The sequence below is a fragment of the Mustela nigripes genome, chromosome 13, assembly GCF_022355385.1.
Source record: "Mustela nigripes isolate SB6536 chromosome 13, MUSNIG.SB6536, whole genome shotgun sequence".
Taxonomy (NCBI): domain Eukaryota; kingdom Metazoa; phylum Chordata; class Mammalia; order Carnivora; family Mustelidae; genus Mustela; species Mustela nigripes.
The window spans coordinates 87,343,225-87,365,013 of record NC_081569.1 but is presented as its reverse complement, the minus strand read 5'-3'; the positions used below and the strand labels follow the sequence as shown (position 1 = coordinate 87,365,013).

At 37.9% G+C, this 21,789-nt stretch overlaps 1 long non-coding RNA gene across 1 annotated transcript in view; it reads right to left on the bottom strand.

Annotated features, from left to right (window-relative positions):
- Positions 1-3,785: 3,785 nt before the first annotated feature.
- LOC131998798 (uncharacterized) overlaps positions 3,786-21,789 on the bottom strand; it is a 34,281-nt gene continuing 16,277 nt past the window's right edge. The window contains exons 2-3 of the long non-coding RNA XR_009398869.1: positions 4,542-4,647; positions 3,786-3,873 (exon numbers count right to left, since the gene is read on the bottom strand). This is a non-coding gene — a long non-coding RNA (uncharacterized LOC131998798). The remainder of the gene's footprint in view (positions 3,874-4,541; positions 4,648-21,789) is intronic.

Genomic DNA, 21,789 nt, shown 5'->3' with positions numbered 1-21,789 from the left:
CTTATATTCTTAATGACTTCTAATTATAGGCATTAATACCTAATATTTATTACAAAAGATGAGAATTTAGCTCTCTTTCACATATAACCACCATTCTCACCACACACACACATGCACATAGTTCCTTGTCCTTCCAAAACTCTATCATAATGATAGATAAAAATCCATCTTTTTTCCTATTCAATCTCTCCTCCTGCTGCCCCTGCCACTCACCAGCCATTCTCTAGGCCTGTGGTACCAATAGCAGACTCAATGCAATAGGATCCATAGCCATTGTTTAAATTAATATCCATTGTTTATAATGACTACGTAAATACTACTGATACAGTATTTAACAACAGTTTACTACATAAAGTTTACTACAATTATTTTCTCTAGTTAAGAATTATCTTTTTTTCAAGTTTTGCTTTTCTGTATATTTAATATTTATCCATGATCTCTAAAACTTATGTAAATCTTGTCTCAATACACTCAAACCTATTAAGTATTTTATAAATTTCATCTTCTTAAAGAAGTCTTTCCTTGAGTCTTCTGATCTGTTTCAATCTAAATTGGTTTATCCGCAGGCCTGCTGCAGAGCTGTCATTTGTTGTCTCTCTTCACCAACACTCAGTAAATTCCTTTGCCTCTCTTTCCTCTTAGATATTGTTTCTTATGTTTTGTTTTCTTCTCCCTTGGTTTATGTCATTATTTTGATAATGCACAAGTTCCAGTAATTTCCATAGAAACAGTGTGTGAAAATTGAGTCTTTAACTCAATGTCTTTGTCCTAATTCATTTTTTTGGTGTGTATTTGTTCTTAGTTTTCAGATATTTCTTCCTCTTGATTTTTCCAAAAGACTAATTCAGGCAGATCTCCAGAGTAACTTTTCCTTAAATTCATCTACTGATGAATTATTGATGGTTAGTTTTATATGTAAACTTGAGTGGCCATGGGGTGCCTACATTAAACATTATTTCTGAGTGCATCTGTGAGAGCTGTTTCCAGAGATTAGCATCTGAATTACAGGTGGACTCATGGGATTGCTTGCTTTCCTCAGTGTGAAAGTAAATCATCCAATCTGTTGAGGGTCTAGACAGAATAAAAGATGGAGGAAGGAGGAATTTGCCCCTTTTTTCTTGCTTCATCATTTGAACTGAGACCTCTCATCTCATCTTCTCCAGACTCTGGACTGGGATATACACCACTGGCTCCTCTGGTTCTCAGGCCTTCGAATCTGGAATGGATTACTCCACTGGCTTTCCTGGGCCTCCAGCTTCAGACAGCAGATCGTGGGATTTCTCAGCCTCCACAGATTCTGTTTCTCTGGAGAACCCTGACTACGACAGATTTTTGGAACCAAGAGTGGGGTGCTGCTATAACAAATGCCTAAAAATAAGAAAGTGACTTTCATACTGGATAATGAGTAGTGGCAGAAATGTTTAGAAGAGCAATCTCAAAATATGAGCATTAAAGGGTAATTCTGGTAAGGACCCAGAAAGAAAAGAGGAGAGCTGGAGACAAAACCTCAGTCATCTTAGAAAATATTTAAATAATCCTGAATGAATGCTGGTAAAAATATGGACCACAAAGCCCACTATGATTGAGTTTCAGATGGGAATGAGGAATGTATTATTGGAAACTGAAGAAAATATGGTCCTTATTATAAAGTGACAAAGAACTTGGCTGAATTGTGTTCACGTTTTGGTGTTCTGTGGAAGGCAGAACTTGCAAGCAATGAAATTAGATATTTAGCTGAGGAGATCTCTAAGCAGAGTACTGAAGGAATGGCCTGGTTCCTGACCACTTACAGTAAAATGTTGAGAAGAAAAAAATGATTGGAAGACAGAATTATTAAGCAAAATGAAAAAAAAAAGGAACCAGAACTTAAAGATTTGGGAAATTTTCAGCCTATCCATACTGCAAAAAATGAAAAAGTATTTTTGGAAGAGGACCCTAACAGTATTGCAAAATGACCATTTGATAAGGAGATTAATACCTAAGCCACAGACGTAAAGCATCCATCTCAACAGAAGTCAGGTGCTGTTCTTCAAGACATGAAAAGAATAACACTACCACCACCACTACCACCCTCTACCAGAGTAAATTAGAAATCATCAGAGCTGCCACTGCCATCATAGTTTCAGAGTGCAAGAACTTGGGAGACAGAATGGTTTTGAAGGGTGAGGCTGACTCTTTCCTGTAGCAGTCTAAACTAAGACAATATGGGATCTTACTTCACTCAATGGAAGAATCTACATTTTAATTTGTTCATAGTTTTATAAAAATTTCCATAAATCAAACTATAACAAATATATTAAAGTATGTATGTTACAGGCCATAGATACTGATCGTAATTCAATATTAGAGATAATTTTTAAATGGTCTGAAACATCTTAAGACTTGAAAATTAACTGATCAAAGAGGAAAAATCACAAACTCCATAGAAATTAATAAAAAAGTAAATACATTAAAAATGTACAAAACACAGCAAAAGCCATATTTAAGATAAAAATTAAGGTCCTTAAATCCTTTCATTATGAAGACAAATGACTACAAAAGCAGAAATGTATTCATCTTAAGGTTTTGTGGTTTTTTAAATTTTTATTTATTTATTTATTTATTTAACACAGAGAGAGAGAGATCACAAGTAGGCAGAGAGGCAGGCAGAGAGAGGGGGGGAAGCAGGTTCCCTGCTGAGCAGAGAGCCCGATGTGATGTGGGGCTCAAACCCAGGACCCTGAGATCATGACCTGAGCCGAAGGCAGAGGCTTAACCCACTGAGCCACCCAGGAGCCCCGTGTTTTGTTTTTTTAAAGCACAAAATTAACCAAAAGAAAATATAAAGAGTAAATAAATAAAAATAACAGATATAATTGGTGATACAGAGAAAAAGTAGGAGAATTGATAATTCCAAAAGATGTTGTTTTAACTGCTTAAGGATATAAAACAAATATTAACAAGACTGGGAACAGAAGAAATGTACGACTTCCTAGAAAATACAAACAGCCCAAACTAAACCAAGTATAAAACCCAAACTGACAAATTACCAAAGAAAAGACTGGAAAGGTGCCTTTTTTTTTTTTTTTAGGATTTTATTTACTTATTTGAGAGAGAGAGAGAGAGATCACAGGTAGGCAGAGAGGCAGGCAGAGAGAGGGGGGGAAGCAGGTTGCCACAGAACAGGGAGCCCGATACGGGGCTGGATCCCAGGACCCTGAGACCATAACCTGGGCCGAAGGTCAAGGCTTAACCCACTGAGCTACGCAGGAGCCCCAAGGTGACTATTTATTTATTTATTTATTTATATTTTTAATTTATTTATTTGAGAGCGAGAGAGTGAGAAGGCAGGTAGAGCACATCCCCAAGCTATAGGAAGAACGGAGGGAGAGGGACAAGCAGACTCCACACGCTGAGCATAGAGCCTGACATGGGGGCTCAATCCCATGACCCAAGACCATGACCTGAGCCAAAATCAAGAGTCTGACGCTCAAATGACTAAGCCACCCAGGTGCCCCAGGTGACCATTATCTTAAATAATACACCCAAGAAAACCTTTAAAACTGAGTTCTAACAGTTAAGGAACAAGTAATTACAATCTTATTTAAATTATTTCATACCAAATAAAAGATGAAATGTTTCCCAATTCATTTCATGAAACCAGCAAAACTTTATTACCAAAACTTAATTTAAAAACAAATGCTGAAACTATATACCTTTCTAATTATTTCAGTTACTATGGCTATATTAAAAATAAATAAATAAATAACCCTAGTACTTACTGACCAAGACACCACTTACTTTGCTCATGAATGTGCAATTTAAACAGGTTTCGGAGGAGATAGCTTGTCTCTGCTCCACTCAGTATCAACTAGGGTGGCTCAAAGGCTGGGGCTGAAATTAAAAAACGCTAATTCACTAACACATTTGGTGGCTGATGCAGTCAGATGAAACCCTGGCTAGTTTCAAATAGCTTCTGTATGGTGGCTAGGTTCCAAAGGTAAGCATCCTGAGTCAGCCAAAAACAGTACCACCTATTATGACTCAGCCTAAGTTATACAGTATCAGCTCCTCCACATTCTATTAATCAGTTTAAAGGCCAGCCCAAGTTCAAGAGGAGGAAATACTCAGTTTCTAAGTGGCATGGTTCTAGCAGAACATGGACGACTACAAATACTGCTGAAACCAGTGTGCAAAAATACCATATGCTATAGTCCACCTTCTGGTCACAGGAGTCCACATCCCTCCACATGGGTGGCTCAGTGGGTTAAGTGGGTTAAGCTGCTGCCTTCAGCTCAGGTCATGATCTCAGGGTCCTGGGATCGAGCCCCGCATCGGGCTCTCTGCTCAGCAGGGAGCCTGCTTCCTCCTCTCTCTCTCTGCCTGCCTTTCTACCTACTTGTGATCTCTGTCTGTCGGATAAATAAATAAAATCCTTAAAAAATAAATAAATAAAATAAAATTTATATATATATATATATGTATATATATATATATACATATATATATATTTATTTATTTATTTATTTATTTATTTATTTATTCCCTCCCCCAATACCCACAAAACTATCAGGCCTGATCAGGCTTGAGATCCAGGTACAGATGAACTTCTTCGGTACAGTTCCTTAAATATAGCCCCTTGAGTACAGTTCCTCTTCATCTGAAAAGCTGTAAAAAAAAAAAAAAAAAGTTTTCTATCTCCACAAACATGAATATACAATGATGGAGCAGGCATACGTCCATAACAAGTTTAAAACCCAGTTGGGGGACACCTGGGTGGCTCAGTGGGTTGAGCCTCTGCCTTGGGCTCAGGTCATGATCTTGGGGTCCTGGGACTGAGCCCCACTTCAGGCTCTCTGCTCAGCAGGGAGCCTGTTTACCGCCCCCCGCCGCCTGCCTACTTGTGATCTCTCTCTCTCTGTCAAATAAATAAATAAATAGGAAGATTTTAAATAATAATAATAATAATAATAATAAATAAAACCCAGCTGGGCATATGCTACTAGTTCCTCAACTAAGGAATGATCCATGTGGCTCACGTCTCCCCATTCTGGGTTATAGGTTTCATGGTAACTAGCCATGTTCTTGGCATGCTTCTTGACTGTACAACTTTGAGATCCAACGGGTTTTTTTCATTTTGTATTGTCTCTGTGCCTTTCAGTCTAAATTGATATAATCCTTTTAAAAAACTGTGTGGATCATGAGAATGAGAAAACAAGCCACAGACTCAGAGAAAATATCTGCAGAAGACTCATCTGATAGAGGACTATTACCTAGCATACACAAAGAATTCTTAAAATTCAACAATAAGAAAATGAACAACCAGATTAAAAACTGGCAAAAGACCTGCATAAACATCTACCAAAGAAGATATACAGATGGCAAATAAGCATATAAGAAGATGCTCAATGTTGTATGTTATTAGTAAAATGCAACTACTATGCACCTACTAGAATGGCCAAAATCCAGAAAATAACTACACTGCATGCTGGTGAGGATATGGAGTAACAAGAAATCTCATTCATTGCTGGTGGAAATAGAAAATGGTACAGAAACTTTGGAAGACAGTTTCCTCTAAAACTAAACATGCTCTTGTAATACAATACAGCCCTTGGTATTAACCCAAAAGAGTAGGTTTATGTCCACACAAAAACCTACACAAAACCTTTATAGAAGCTTAATTCATAACTGCCAAAACTTAGAACCAACCAAGATGTCCTTCAGTAGTGAATGGATAAACCATCTACACAACAGAATATTAGTATTTAAAAGAAATGAGCTGTCAAACCATGAGAAGACAGGAAAGAAGTTTAAATGCACATTCTTACTAAATGAAAGAAGTCAATCTGACAAGACTATAATACTATAGGACTACAGCTGTATGACACTCTAAAAAAGGCAAAACGATGTAAACAATAAAGATTAGTTTGTCAGGGGCTGCGGGGAGGACTCGATGAATAAGCAGAGCACAGAAGATCTTTAGGGCAGTAAGAATATTCTGTATGACACTATAATGGTGGATACGTGTCATTATACATTTGTCTAAGGCCACAGAACATACACCAAGAGTGAATCCTTTTTTTTTTTTTAAGAAAAAAAATTTTTTTAAGATTTTATTTATTTTGACAGAAATCCCAGGGAGGCAGAGAGGCAGAGAGAGAGGAAAGGAAGCAGGCTCCCCGCTGAGCAGAGAGCCCGATGCGGGGCTCAATCCCTCCCGGGACCCTGGGATCATGACCTGAGCCAAAGGCAGAGGCTTTAAACCACTGAGCCACCCAGGTGCCCCCCAAGAGTGATCCTATTGTAAACTACAGGCCAGGAGTGATAATGATGTGTCAATGCAGCCTCACTGATTTTAACAAATGTACCACACCAGTGTATGAGAGGGACAGTATTTGGGAACTCTGTGTTTTCTGCCTAATTTTGTTCTGAACCTAAAACTGCCCTTATAAAGTCTTCTTTAAACTGTATGGACTTCTTATCAATCAATTCATAATCCACTCCATTAGAAAAAAGCCACACCCATAAATTTCATATTAAGTCCTTAAGCTTCCTATAATGTCCTAAGGGACAGTGCTCTTAAAATTCTTAGAGAACCTTTTGCTTAATAAAGATCTATGAAGAACTGCAGATCCTCAGGTCCTTAAAGAGACTACTGTCTTTGTGAAGCATGACATTAAATTTCCTGAAGCCTCAAAAAAGAGTTTATAATCAGTCCCTTGGCTTCATTGTTAAGTGACAATACTCTAGATTTGATCTCTTTTCATTAGACTTTTTTCTTTAAGTTTTTATTTTATTTTTAAGTTTTTTCCCCATTAGAATTTTTTTAATTTGAGAAATATCTGCCATCTGGAGAAACTAGAAAAGAGTTTTATTTTTGAACTCAGTAAGTTCTGGTTCCTTCATATTTAACAATTCTTTCCTTAGTTTATCTTTCTTATTCCGATCAGACTACTTTAACAAAATGTCAGAGTGGCTTATAAACAACAAAAATTTATTTCTCACAGTTCCAGAGGGATACTAGAACCCCAAGACTAGGGTGCCAACATAGGTGGGTTCTGGGGAAGACCCTCTTCTACACTGAAAACTGCCAACCTGTCACTGTATTCTCTCATGGTGGAAGGGGCTAGTCAGCTCTGTGGGGTCTCTTTTATAAAAGCACTACTCCAATAGATGAGGGCTCCAGTCTCATGACCCTAAGCACCTCCCCAAAGGCCCCAATTGCAAATATAATCACATGAGCATTAAGATTTAACCTAAGAATTCTGGACGACATAATAAGCATTCATACCATAATACTCTCTCCTATCATATTTTATTACAAGCAGCAAGAAATAGCCAGAAAATACCTCCTGAAAATACCTTTATCATACAAATCATCGTTATCATGGAAGCTATTTCCTACTTTCCACATTACCATAGGTGACAATGTTGCTGAACTTTCTAGCCACATATCAAGGATATTTTCACTAACTCCAAATGATATTTCTTCACTTTTTAAAAAAACTTCACAGACTTCCTCAAGGGCTATCAGGTTTCTACCAACATCTTTTCAAAACCCTCCCATCTCCTGCTCACTGTGTAGTCCTAGTTTGGCTTTAGCTACTGCTACATTTTTAGGTTTCTGTTACATGGCACCCCACTTCCAAATGACAGAATCTATTTGTTTCTATAACCGCATAACAAATTACCCCAAAATTTAGTGGCTTAAAAGAATATTACTTACTTCACTCAAGAATCTGCAATTTGGGCAGGGCTTTCTACTCCACTCAAAGAAGATACAAACAATAACAAAGAAGTATAGATGCTTATAACAGATATTAGTGTATATATGAGGGTCACAAAGGAGTTAGTGATGGATTCCAACTGGGAAATATTAGAAAAAGTAATTCTGAGCCAAAGCTGGGTGCTGACATGAGGAGGAGAAGGAATTTCAAAACAGGGGATCATACATAAATAACTGCAAGTGTATTCATAAAAATAAGTCCACTGAGGAAGAACAGAAAGAAAAGAACTAGTTAAGAGTTGAGGCTAAAAAGGAAGGCTGGAAACAGACAATGTTTCTATAGAAGTGAGAGGCCTGGGATCAAATCAGCTCAAACCATGGGGAGTAGCAGCTACGGGAAACTACTGGGAACTGCGAAGAACTACAAACTACTTAAGAAAGGCCCCTAAGGGGCGCCTGGGTGGCTCAGTGGGTTAAGCCACTGCCTTCGGCTCAGGTCATGGTCTCAGGGTCCTGGGATCGAGTCCCGCATCGGGCTCTCTGCTCAGTGGGGAGCCTGCTTCCTCCTCTCTCTCTCTCTCTCTGCCTGCCTCTCTGCCTACTTGTGATCTCTCTCTGTCAAATAAATAAATAAAATCTTTAAAAAAAAAAAAAAAAGAAAGAAAGAAAGGCCCCTAAGTTGTAAGGAAAAATGTCGAGAAGTCCTGTCATAGAGACAGGCTATCAAAAGATAACACTTTAGTGGTAGCTGATAGAAAAGCCACCAGTAAAAAAAGCAAGAAATGTCTTCAACTGAACAGCCAGGTCTGGCTGGAGTTCCCTGTGCATCCTGTATCGCTAATTCAAACACCCAACCTTTTCCTTAGAGAGAAAGAAGGTTGTTCCCACTATCTACTTAACAGGCAGAGGTAGTAGTGACTATGAGAATTTCAACACAATTTCTCTCCAAATAGTCAACAGAAACTCATGAGGCTTGCAGTTATTTATATAGACTGGATTATTCTCTCAGGTTCATGATGAAAAGCATAAAACCTGGAAAAGAAGGTGGTATTTCTCTCTCTTCCCCGGTCTCTTCCCCTATGTGCACATACGAATCTCTCTCTCTCTTTAACCTACCAGATTTCTATATAACCACAGATTAATAGCTTACTTCAAAGCCACCAGAAGCCAAGAGCATGAACCTTAAACTAAATCCTGACTAAATCTAGTACATGTTTTCTCCTTAAAAGTGAAGTTTTTATTTGGCAGTGGCACTTTTTGGAATTGAAGCGAGAACAACATTTAAGAAAAGATTATTACTCTATAAAATAAACACTATCTTAGTGAGCCTTCCTTTCCAGACAGATACAAAATCTAACTGCACTCCCTGTCCCTAAAGGAGTCATGATAGCAACAGAAGATCCTGTCAGTTCTTATAGCTCAAGTGGACAAGAATTATAGTGGAAACTTCAAACAGAATCACTGGTGCAACAACTGTAGCCACTAAGACAAGGATTTCAAGTAGATATGTATAGAGAATGGAAGCAGGAAAAATTGTCTCACCTTAAACTGACAAACCAGAGCACTACTCCCCATAACCCATAACCTAAACCTTATACTTAAAAACAACCTTATATAAAGCGTACATAGAATCTAATCAGATAAAAAAAAAATTTTTTTAAAGATCTGGATTCAGGCAGGTCTAGCAGAAGTTGGTCTCTATTTTACTGTTTCAACACAGATATGACTCAGTTATTTATCTGTGTTTTTCTGATTTCCGCTCCTGTAACCAACAGCCTATACTGTTGTACTTCTGTTAAAAAAAAAAAAAAAACCCATCCTCAACAAAGTAGAGACAGAGGAAACAGCTCAACTTCGTAAAGGCCATACACGAAAGACCTACAGCTCTACAGCTAATATCATCCTCAACGGGGGAAAATCTGAGAACTTTTCCTCTATGGTCAATGAAACAGGGACATCCATTCTCACCACTGCAATCTTACATGGTACTGGAACTGGAAGTCCCTAACCTCAACAATCAGACAACAAAAAGAAATTAAAAAGGTATCCAAATCAGCAATGAAAAGTCAAACTTTCACTATTCACAGATGACATGATAGTCTATGTAGAAAATCCAGAACAGTCCGCCAAATAATTGCTAGAACTGATACACAAATTTAGCAGAATCACAGGATATAAAGTCAATGTACAGAAATCTGTTGCATTTCTATACATCATTAATGAAGCAGCAGAAAAAGAAATCAAGGAATCAATGCCATTTAAAATTTCACCAAAGGGCGCCTGGGTGGCTCAGTGGGTTAAGCCGCTGCCTTCGGCTCGGGTCATGATCTCAGGGTCCTGGGATCGAGTCCCGCATCGGGCTCTCTGCTCAGCAGGGAGCCTGCTTCCTTCTCTCTGCCTGCCTCTCTGCCTACTTGTGTTCTGTCAAATAAATAAAAAAAATAAAAAAAATCTTTAAAAAAAAAAAAAAAAAAAATCTTTAAAATTTCACCAAAAACAATAAGATACCAAAAAATAAACCCAATTAGAGATGTAAAAGATCTGTACTCTGAAAACTATAAACACTTATGAAACTAAAAAGGACACAAAGAAATGGAAAAAAATTCCATGCTCATAGATTGGAAGAGCAAACATTGTTAAAATGCCTAAACTACCAAAGCAATCAAACCTTTAATGCAGTCCCTAACAAAATATCACCAGCATTTTTCGCAGAGCTACAGCAATCCTAAAATTTGTATGGAACCACAAAAGACCCTGAATAGTCAAAGCAATCTTGAAAAACAAAACTGGAGGCATCACAATTCCGGACTTTAAGCTCTGCCGGTACAAACACAGACACACAGATAAATGGAAGAGAATAGAAAACTGAGAAATGGACCCACAGCTATATGGTCAACTAATCTTCCACAAAGCAGGAAAGAATATCCAATGGAAAAAAGTTTCTTCAACAAACGGTGCTCAGAAAAGTGGACAGCGACATGCAGAAGAATTAATGGAAACCACTCCCCTTTCTTACACAAAAAGAAATTCTTACACAAAAAGAAACAGAAAAAAAGAAACTCAAAATGGATGAAAGACTGGATGCCTGGGTGACTCAGTCAGTTAAGCATCTGCCTTTGGCTCAGGTCATGATCCCAAGGTCCTGGGATCAAGTTCTACATCTGGCTCCTTGCTCAGCAAAGAGACTGCTTCTCTCTGCCTGACACTCCCCCTGCTTGTGTGCACTCACGCTCTCTCTCTCCAACAAATAAATAAAAGCTTAAAAAAAAAAAAATAGGCGAAAGACCTAAATGTGAGACAGGAAACCACTGAAATCCTAGAGGAGAACATACTTCTTTGACTTAGCTGAAGCAACTTCTTACTAGAACTAAAAGAAAGACTATGGAATGGGAGAAAATATTTGCAAATGACGTATCTGATAAAGGGTTAGTATCTAAAATCTATAATAAACTTATCAAACTCAACATCCAGAAAACAAATAATCCAGTTAAGAAATGGGCAGAAGACATGAACAGACATTTCTCCAAAGAAGACAACCAGATGGCTAACAAACACAAGAAAAAATGCTCAACATCACTTATCATCAGGGCAATACAAATCAAAACCACAATGAGATACTACCTCACACCTGTTAGAATGGCTAAAATTAACAACACAGGAAACAACAGGTGTTGACGAGGATACACAGAAAGGGGAACCTTCTTACACTGTTGGTGGGAATGCAAACTAGTGCAGCCACTCTGGAGAACATTTTGGAGGTTCCTCTAAAAGTTAAACGTAGAACTACCTTATGACCCAGCAATTACACACGAACAAACTGAAGGTTACTGGAGGGGAGGTGGCTGGGGGGATATGCTAAATCTGTGATGGGTATTAAGGAGGGCACTAGTTGTGTTGAGCACCAGGTGTTATATGTGAGTGATTAATCACTAAACTCTACTCCTGAAACCAATATTACACTATACTTTAACTAGAATTTAAGTAAAAATTTGGGGAAAAAAAAAATCAAAGAAAGAAAGAATCTCACGACCAGCAACTGTCAGGGCCCCTATGAGGGCAGTGCCTTAATGGCAGCATCTTGTAGGCTCCTGACCTGCCTGCAGCTAGAGTGAAGAACATTGGATCCAACAATCACCAATCAACTGTAAATGAGCTGGCAGAGTATATGGAACTGCACAGAGCCACGATATACCAGGAACTGCCTAGAACTGCTTCCTTGGCAGGGGCTGTAACCATAACGAGTTCTACACAGAGAGTATAGAGTATAGTATAGTATATTCTATATAGAGAGAAGTATAGTATCTTCTCAGCTCTTAAGACCCCAGCCCCAAATCAGAGGGAACAGAAAAATCCCACTTACCAACTTGCTTCATGAATCTACTCTGAAATCTACATTAAATTATCTTTTAATTGGGCCGTCTGGGTAGCTCAGTTGGTTAAGCAACTGCCTTCGGCTCAGGTCATGATCCCGGAGTCCCAGAATCGAGTCCCACATTGGGCTCCCAGCTCCATGGGGAGTCTGCTTCTCCCTCTGACCTTCTCCCCTCTCATTCTCTCTCTCATGCTCTCTCTCAAACAAATAAAATCTTTGAAAAAAATTTTTAAAAAAATAAATTATCTTTTAATTATTTATATAGTAGTTCTATTTAATAGCCTCTTCAAAATGGAAATCTTTGGATAAAATCTTGTAGACTGTTTCACAGCACAAATCCTTATATTCTTTTGGTGTATGCAGTAGTGTCTTTACCCCAAAATTGTCCCTGGAAAAATCCTAATATATCTAAAAGGACTCAAAATCCACTCCAAAATAAATAAACAAGAAGTGCCCCATTATATCCAAAGGAAAATAAACAACTGAAAGCCTTCTGAAAGTCTTCTAGTTACAACAGAGTTACAATAGTTACCATATGCATTAGATGATTAGAATCTTGTGTAATTTATTCTCAGGAGTGAACAAATATATTTTGGCTATTGGCAAAAGGATAGACAAGCAGAAAAAAAAAAGCAATTGCGTTTGGCTGGTGACCTGGGTAGGAAGAGGTTGGAAGAAAAAAGAACATTCCAAACTACAGTATTAGACACGTACTACAAAGCACACTCCCCCTCACTTAGCTTAAAGATTCTCAAAAACAAATCGATTTTCTGCAAAATCTTCCTAAGATACCTCACAGAACTGCAAAACTCATTTTGGAGGCAAGTGGTCTAACAACAGAGAAATAAGAAAATGGACACTGCACAACTCCTAGAAGAAAACATAGGGGAAAATCTCCTTGATATTGCTCTTGGAAATCATTTTATATGACATCAAAAGTACAAGCAACAAAAGAAAAACAAGTGGGACGAATTCAAATTAAAAATTCCTGCTCAGCAAAAGAAACGATCAACAAAATAAAAAGGCAACCCATAGAAAGCAAGAAAATATCTGCAAACCACATAAGGTAATGGGTTACTATCCAATAGGAACACAAGGAACTCACAATTTAAGAGCAAAAAACTATTTTTTTAAAGGTTTTATTTATTTATTTGACAGAGAGAGAGATCACAGGCAGAGAGGCAGGCAGAGAGAGGGGGAAGCAGGCTCCCCACTGAGCAGAGAGCCCAATGCAGGTCTCGATCCCAGGACCCCAAGATCATGACGTGAGCAGAAGGCAGAGGCTTAACCCACTGAGCCACCCGGGTGCCCTAGCAAAAAAACAATTCAATTTAAAAAATGGGCAGAGGACCTTAACAGAAATTTTTCTAAAAGACGTAGCAAATGGCCAACAGGTATATGAAAAGATGCTCAACATCACTAATCACTAGGGAAATGCAAATTAAAACCACAAGGAGGTAACACCTCACACCCATTAGAATGGCTAGCTAACAAAAAGACAAATAACAATTTTGGCAAGAATACAGAGCAAAGGGAAATCCTGCACACTGTGTGATAATGTAAACGGCTGTGGCCACCCTGGAAAAATGTACGAAGGCTCCTCAAAAATTTTAAAATAGAAATATCATACAATCTAGCAACTCCACTTCTGGCTGTTTATCCGAAGAAAACAAAACATCAATTTGAAAAGATATATACACAACTATCTTTACTGCGGCATTGTTTACAACAGTAAAAATATGGAAGCAACCTTAATGTCCCTGAAAACATAAATAGTTATGAAGATGTGGTAAATATACATATACAATGGACTATTACTCGGGCTAAAAAAAGAATAAAACCTTGCCATTTGTGACAACATGGATGGGCACAGAGGGTATTACACCATGTGAAATAAGTCAGAGAAAGGCAAATACCATATGATTTCACTTTTTGTGGAATCTTGAAAAGTATATATGTATACATTTTTGTTATATACATATATGTATATATATTCATACATGCATATATATACACATGTGGGAAGGCAAACAAACAAAATATACACGCATACATATATACACATATATATACATTGATGAGGGCAAACAAACAAAACAGAAACAGACTCACATATACAGAGAACAAATGGGGTTGCCAAACTGAGGGGCTGTAAGGAGTTGGCAAACAGGTGAAGGAGATCAAGAGATACAAACTTCCACTTATAAAATAAGTCAGAGTACAGCATACAGAGTATAGTCAATATTTTAATAATGTTGTATGTTTACAGATAGTGACTATACTTATTGTGGGCATTGAGTAACATATATAAATGTTGAATCACTACTGCTTCCTGAAACTACTACTGTGTGTCAGTTATACATATAAAACATAAGTATATGTATATACACATATACATATATAGTTACATATGTGTGTGTATATGCAGACACACATGTATACACAACATAGTATTATTCAGCCATGAGAAGGATATCCTGTCACTTATTCCAACATGGATAGATGTACTAAATGACGTAAGTCAGACAAAGAAAGACAAATACTACATAATCTCATTTATATATAGGGTATCTGAAAAAAGCCAAGCTAACAGAAACAATAGAACAGTGGTTGGCAAGTGCTGTAAGGTGCTGCAAAGGGCTACAAGGTGGGGGAAATGAGAAGATGTTAGTCAAAGATACAAACTTCAGTTATAAGATGAGTAAGTTCTGATGATCTAATGTACAGTTTGGTGACTGTAGTTTAAAAAAGTGTATTATGTATTTGAAAACCACTACAAGAACAGATCTTAAGGGGTACGTGGGTGGCTCAGTTGGTTAAGCATCTGTCTTCAGCTCAGGTCATGACCCTGCGGACCTGGGACTGACCCCCACTGGGCTCCCTATTTGGGCGGGGGGGGGGTGTGTGGCGGGGGGAGTCTGCTTCTCCTTCTTCCTCTGCTCCTCCCCTCCATTCATGTGCACACGCACACTCTCTCAAATAAATAAATAAAATCTTAAAAAAAAAAAAAAGAATGTATCTTAAATGTTCTCACCACACAGACACAAAAATAGTGACTATGTGAGGTGATAATGGGGTTAACTAACCCTACATGGTAGTCATTTCACAATATATATGTACCAAATCATTACACTGTACACCTTAACCTTACACAATATTATCTGTCAATTGTATCTCAATAAAGTGGGGGGAAAAAGAAAATGATTAACAGAAAACAGGTGTCTATAACACACAAATAATGAGCAATTAAAAATGTCCATTAATTTTATAAATTTATCCACCTGTGTTAAACCTGTTTGCCTTCCCTAACTAAACATTAATTTAGAAGATTATCTTCTTGACTGTAGGTTCCTAAATGTATACATTCAAAACCATGCCATACTAGAAACTGTCTGGCTATCCCACACATTTATACATTTCTCAGATCTCAATAATAATAGCATTTTCTTGAAGCTTCTTTCACCTTAAGTGTCACAAAAAGTTAGATACTTTTTTAAAAAAAATTTTTTTTAATTTATTTGACAGAGAGAAATCACAAGTAGATGGAGAGGCAGGCAGAGAGAGAGAGAGGGAAGCAGGCTCCCTGCTGAGCAGAGAGCCCGATGCGGGACTTGATCCCAGGACCCTGAGAGCATGACCTGAGCCGAAGGCAGCAGCTTAACCCACTGAGCCACCCAGGCGCCCCTTATTGATACTTTTTTAAAGAGAAGAGAATGTGACACCCAGCTGTAGTGCGGAGGAAAAATTTCTGGGGGGGGCTACAAGGGGTAGATGAATGATGCCATGATAAAAATTGGGTAAAATATTATTGCCATGGTACATGAAAAGAATCTTGGATAATAATCTATGTCCATATTATTATTATGTTAGTGTGGCAGCAGCAAAAATAAAAGGATGAATTGCAGAGTAAATAGTAAAACTGACAGGACTTGGCTTTGCACAGCATACAAGGAATGAGGGTGAGAGAGCTCTCAAAGACAGAAAGCTGACCCTTAAACAAGGTGGCTTGAGTTGCACGAGTCCACCTACATGTGGATTTATTTACAGTACAGTAATGTAAATGTATTTTCTCTTCCTTATGATTTTCTTTTTTTTTTTAAGATTTTATTTATTTATTTGACAGAGAGATCACAAGTAGGCAGAGAGGCAGACAGAAAGAGAGGGCGAAGCAGGCTCCCCACTGAGCAGAGAGCCCGATGCAGGGCTTGATCCCAGGACCCAGAGATCATAACCTAAGCTGAAGGCAGAGGCTTAACCCAGTGAGCCACCCAGGCACCCTTTCTTTATGATTTTCTTAATTACATTTTCTCTACCTTTCTGTATTGTAAGAATACAGTATATAATACATATAACACACAAAATATACGTTAATCAACTGTTTATATTACCAGTAAGGCTTCCAGTCAAGAGTAGGCTATTACGAGTTTTGGGAGAGTTAAAGTTGTATGCAAATTTTCAACTGTTCAGTGTCAGCACCTCTAACCCCCACATTGTTCAAGGGTCAACTGTATACAGTTTACAGATACATACATACATACACACACACACACACACACACACACACACACACAAAGGAAACTATAAAACTTAATTTTCAAAAGTAAAAAAATTTAAATATATAATGTAATATATCAATTCCTTGGAAAGGATGGCTGAACCTAATTCTCTACCTCTGAACTAATACCCTTTGCAATATGACTTCATAGCTCTTCCCATCAAAAGGTATTGTCTATTCCCTTATTCCCTGAATCTGAGTTGGCTTTTTCACTTGTTTTACCAAGAGTCCAACAAAAGTGACACTCTAAGTTCTAAGCCAGTTTTAAGGCTGTACTTCAGAAGTCCTTCCAATTCTGCTACCTTGCTTAGATCCCTGAAAACTGTCACATGAATCAGTCCACGTCAACCTGCTGCAGGATGAGAGAGACACTAAGCCCAACTGCCCCCAATGCCTCAGCCCAAAGCTCATCACCCTCATAACACAGCCATCTAGTTAAACTAGCTGAACACAAATACATGAAGGATCCAAGCTGAGACCCAAACCATCCAGCTGATCCCAGCCTGATCTCATCCACAAGATGGTGAGCTTAGTAATCGGGTGCTGTTTTAATCCATTATGCATTGCCAAACCTTAGGGGAAAGTTTCCTACACAACAAAAGACAACCAATAAATCTATCTAAGCCTTTCAGAGATTTATACTGGCCAGCTAGCTAGATTTAGTGACTGACAGAGTGATTACAACCAGAGTCAAGTCAAAGAGCAATAAAGGAACACCAGAGATCAACCAGGCCTCTGCCTATACATTCTAAACTAAAGCTTTCCAGTTGATAGAACTCACCCACAGAGACAGAGCTTTCAGTCAGGCTCCCATTCAGAAAGGAAACCTACCAGAAGTATATTTATTTATTCAGTAACAGAAGAAAACTCATGTCAGCTTCCAGTAATCATCAATGTATCATTTACTCTTAAAAACAAGTCTGAAGAATTTCCAAACATACGAAGAAAACTAGGAGCAGGTAAGAGGGGAAAAAAAGAAAAAGAAAAATAAACTATTTTCAGAGATCATTCCCAAAGATTAGTCCCAAAGAATATTCAGGGAGAAGACAATGTAAAAAAATAAATTCTAACTAGTATCTTTACAGAATTTTAAGATAATGTATCTATAAAACACGAACAGGATACCATAGAAACAAAGAACACTAAAGGAACAGACTTCTTTGAAAATAAATGACTGCTAAAAACATTTTTCAAAAGAAGGACTGAAAAATAAAGACAAGGACATAGAACATACAGCAAAAAGAGAGAAAAATATAGAACAAATGACACAAGGAATGGAGAATAAATCTAAGAGATGCAGCATCAGACTAAGAGAAGTTCCAGAGAAAGGCAAGAAAATACACAGAAATAATCAATGTGAGACAGGAATCCATCAAAACCCTAGAGGAGAACACAGGCAGCGATCTCTGACCTTGGCCACAGCAGCTTCTTACTAGATACATCTCCAGAGGCAAAGGAAACAAAAGCAAAACTGAACTATTGGGACCTAATCAAGATTAAAAGCTTCTGCACAGCAAAGGAAACAATCAACAAAACTAAAAGGCAACCCACGGAATGGGAGAAAATGTTTGAGAACGACATATCAAATAAAGGTCTGGTATCCAAAATCTATAAAGAACTTATCAAACTCAACATCCAAAAAACCAAAAAATCTAGTCAAGAAATGGGCAGAAGACATGAACAGACATTTCTCCAAAGAAGATATACAAATGGCTAACAGACAGATGACAAAATTAAGATCAGTATCTAGACATATTCTTTAGATTACTGAGCATGAATTGTATAAAGAAAATAACTTAAAACATCCCAGGAAGGCAAGAAATAAGCAGGCATCAAGCTTCTCAACAGCACAAAATTCTAGAAGGCAATATGGAAGATCTTCAAAGTTCTGAAGGAAAAATGTTTTGAACTTACATTCTATAAGCACAGGTCCGTCAAGTATAAGGATCAAACAAAAACATGTTCAGACACTTAAGAACCATAAAGTTTGTTATCAGGCAATGTTCTGAAGATACTGAAAATGTTATTCAGTAAAATGAAGTGAGAAACAAAGAAAATACAGGATCTAAGAAACAGATCTACCCCAAGATCATAACAAAGAAAAAAAAATTCAGAATGACAATTATGCAGCCAACCTAGAGAATAACAGATCCCAAGTGGATCAGAAAGATAAAAGGCTCTAAAAGGACTATCACCCAGAAGAAAGTGGAATTTTATAACCCAGTATGACCGATAAGGCAAATAATTTTCAGAATGAAGCTTATTCTTTTGTGAATCAGAAGGGAAAAACTGGTCCTAACAGGTCCTAACGCGAAGAGGAAAAATAATACACAAGAAAGTCAAGGTTTAATCATAAAGAAAATTAAAATATCACATAATTTTGAGAAATTTATGTAGTATAAGAAAAAAATCCATTTACCTTGATCCCAGAGGCATTATCCTTAGGGTGATGACTCTGGACACAGACAAAGAAATATAATCATAATTTACACTATCTGGTTCTGTATTATATAATCATAATAAGCTAAATAATAGTTATATGTTGTTTACTGGTTTCAACTTTTAGAATAAACTGAAAGCATGCAGAGTTCAACTACATTACAGAAAAATTATAACACTAATAGAAATTATTCATATAGTACTTATTATGGACCAAGTCCTGTTTTAAATGCTTTACACATATTAAATTATTTAAGCATCATAATAATCTTGTGAAATAAGTACCATTATTAACCCCATTTTACAGCTGAGGAAAGTGAGACACAAAGAGATTGAATAACCTGCCAGTTCATACAGCTAGGATGTTCTATGGCCTGGATTTGAAACCAGGCATCCTGGCTCTAATGTCTACATTCTATTTTTTTTTTTTTTTTTTTTTTTTTAGGATTTCATTTATTTATTTGACAGAGAGAGGTTGCAAGTAGACAGAGAGGCAGGCAGAGAGAGAGGGTTCGGAATCAGGCTCCCCACCGAGTAGAGAACACGAAGTGGGGCTTGCTTCCAGGACCCTGAGATCATGACCTGAGCTGAAGGCAAAGGTTTTAACCCACTGAGCCACCCAGGCGCCCCTAATGTCTACATTCTTAACAACAATATTCTACTGCCTTCTTTAAACAGAATGTAACTATTACCAACTGATACTTTTAAAGTAAATAGATATCTGACAGAAGTTAAAAGGCAGAAAGGAGGTGAAAGAGTTGAAGTAAAGGGTGTAAGTGATATCCACACTTTTAGAAGAGATAGTGCTAAAAGTTAATGGAACATGAAATAGAGGTTTAAGTATACTGGAATTACAAAGATAAAGAAAATAACATCAATAATATATAACCATATAAAATTTGAAGTAGCACAAGGGTAGCATAAATGAACTAAACCCTCATCTTTAATGGCAGGTCATCAATAGTTCTTGCCTTAGATTATGAATCAAGAAACAGTAATTTGAGTATACTATTTTAAATTATAGAGACATCCATTAGAGGACAAAAATAATTAAAATTTGCTTGCAGCATTTCAGATAGGCTAGTATAGTACAGCATTTAAAAGTGTTAAGTTCGGGGTGCCTGGGTGGCTCTGTAGGTTAAGCATCTGCCTTTGTCTCAGGTCATGATCCCAGTATCCTGGGATCAAGCCCCACATCGGGCACCCTGCCCTGCGGGCAGTCTGCCTCTCCCTCTCCCTCTCCCTCTGCCCTTGCTCATACATACGCGCTCTCTCTCTCTCAAATAAATAGAAAAACAAATAAAATCTTAAAAATACATATATATAAGCTCTGGATCAAAACTTCCTGGGATCAAAGCCCAACTCCTCTACTTAGTATTAATAGCATTACTGAAGAAGTGGCTCAGTTGTTAAGCGTCTGCCTTCAGCTAAGGCCATGATGCCAGGGTGCTGGAATAGAGCCCCACTTCGGGCTCCCTGCTCTGAAGGAAGCCCGCTTCTCCCCCTCCCACTCCTCCTGCTTGCATTCCTGCTCTCGCGGTGTCTCTGTCAAATAAATAAATAAAATCTTTAAAAAAAGTTAGGGGCGCCTGGGTGGCTCAGTGGGTTAAAGCCTCTGCCTTCAACTCAGGTCATGGCCCCAGGGTCCTGGGATCAAGTCCTGTATCGGGCTCTCGCTCAGCCGGGAGCCTGCTTCTCTGTCTCTTCTCTTCCTGCCTCTCTGCCTACTTGTGATCTGTCAAATAAATAAATAAAATCTTAAAAAAAAAAAAAGAAAGTTGCTCACTCTTCTCGATTTCCTTATCTGAAAATGGTTAGCTCATTTGGATATTATGATTAAAAGTTAATACTTGGAGGGACGCCTGGGTGGCTCAGTTGGTTGGATGACTGCTTTCGACTCAGGTCATGATCCTGGAGTCCCGGGATCGAGTCCCGAATTGGGCTCCCAGCTCCACGGGGAGTCTGCTTCTCCCTCTGACCTTCTCCTCTCTCATGCTCTCTCTCAAATAAATAAATAAAATCTTTAAAAAAAAAAAAAAGTTAATACTTGGAGAGCATTAGAACTGTGGCTAGCCCATGTAAGTAAGCCCTAAATAATGGTTAGGTATCAGCTATGAATTAGAGGAAAGGACACATGAACAAACATATAAACGCACACAAGTTTACAATTAGTTCCCAATTTACTCAGCCAAGTATCCAAAATCTTATCAGCAGGGATATAGACAGAGCAGGAATACTGGTAGAGCATCTCAGCACTGCTTCTACTGGCCTCTGGAATCCAGCACGACCAGCAAGAGAGAAGCATAGGATCTAGCAATATTCAACAAGCTGAACTGTTATGGTTCTACTCTTCTTTTATGCTCAGGGCTCATATCACCATTTTAGGAAAAACCACACCTAAAACAAGCCATATCCTGTAATGGGAAGAAATTACAAACATCTGGGTTCTTGTTGGTTCTTGAGCCAAATCCAGTGCCAATAAGGCTGAAACTTTATCCAAGTGGAGAAAATAGAATCAATATCCAGATATCCTGGAATATCCTTCCTTCCCACAAGTTTGTAGTGTTTGGAAAAACTGTTTCTCCATAGATTGCCTCTAAGGAGTAGAACTGGGGTTCTGATCTCTGTAAAAAACACTGAAAATCATGGCCCCTATATCTCATTAGCTCACTAGGAAAAAAGGACACATATAAAAATATGACGAAATTCACAACACAG